The sequence below is a fragment of the Mustelus asterias genome, chromosome 25, assembly GCF_964213995.1.
Source record: "Mustelus asterias chromosome 25, sMusAst1.hap1.1, whole genome shotgun sequence".
NCBI lineage: Eukaryota > Metazoa > Chordata > Chondrichthyes > Carcharhiniformes > Triakidae > Mustelus > Mustelus asterias.
The window spans coordinates 1,432,939-1,434,371 of record NC_135825.1 but is presented as its reverse complement, the minus strand read 5'-3'; positions in this window follow the sequence as shown (position 1 = coordinate 1,434,371).

Genomic DNA, 1,433 nt, shown 5'->3' with positions numbered 1-1,433 from the left:
CTATGACAGGGCGACAGTGCAGCACTCTCTCAGTACTGTGATAGGGGGACAGTGCAGCACTCTCTCAGTGCTGTGCTAGGATGACAGTGCAGCACTCAGTGCTGTGATAGGGTGACAGTGCAGCACTCTCTCAGTGCTGTGATAGGGTGACAGTGCAGCACTCTCTCAGTGCTGTGACAGGGTGACAGTGCAGCACTCCCTCAGTGCTGTGCCAGGGTGACAGTGCAGCACTCTCTCAGTGCTGTGATAGGGTGACAGTGCAGCACTCTCTCAGTGCTGTGACAGGGTGACAGTGCAGCACTCTCTCAGTGCTGTGATAGGGTGACAGTGCAGCACTCGCTCAGTGCTGTGATAGGGTGACAGTGCAGCACTCGCTCAGTGCTGTGATAGGGTGACAGTGCAGCACTCCCTCAGTGCTGTGATAGGGTGACAGTGCAGCACTCTCTCAGTGCTATGATAGGGTGACAGTGCAGCACTCTCTCAGTGCTGTGATAGGGTGTCAGTGCAGCACTCTCTCAGTGCTGTGATATGGTGACAGTGCAGCACTCTCTCAGTGCTGCGATAGGGTGACAGTGCAGCACTCTCTCAGTGCTGTGATAGTGTGACAGTGCAGCACTCTCTCAGTGCTGTGATTGGGTGAGAGTGCAGCACTCTCTCAGTGCAGTGATAGGGGACAGTGCAGCACCCTTTCAGTGCTGTGACAGGGTGACAGTGCAGCACTCTCTCAGTGCTGTGATAGGGTGACAGTGCAGCACTCTCTCAGTGCTGTGACGGGGTGACAGTGCATCACTACCTAAGTGCTGTGATAGGGTGACAGTGCAGCACTCTCTCAGTGCTGTGATAGGGGACAGTGAAGCTCTAGCTCAGTGCTGTGACAGGGTGACAGTGCAGCACTCACTCAGTGCTGTGATAGGGTGACAGTGCAGCACTCTCTCAGTGCTGCGATAGGGGACAGTGCAGCACTCTCTCAGTGCTGTGACAGGGTGACAGTGCAGCACTCTCTCAGTGCTGTGATAGGGTGACAGTGCAGCACTCTCTCAGTGCAGTGATAGGGGACAGTGCAGCACTCTCTCAGTGCTGTGATAGGGGACAGTGCAGCACTCTCTCAGTGCTGTGACAGGGTGACAGTGCAGCACTCTCTCAGTGCTGTGATAGGGGACAGTGCAGCACTCTCTCAGTGCTGTGACAGGGTGACAGTGCAGCACTCTCTCAGTGCTGTGATAGGGTGACAGTGCAGCACTCTCTCAGTGCAGTGATAGGGGACAGTGCAGCACTCTCTCAGCGCTGTGATAGGGTGACAGTGCAGCACTCTCTCAGTGCTGTGATAGGGTGACAGTGGCGCACTGCCTCAGTGCTGTGATAGGGTGACAGTGCAGCACTCTCTCAGTGCTGTGACCTGGTGACAGTGCAGCACTCTCTCAGTGGTGTGACAG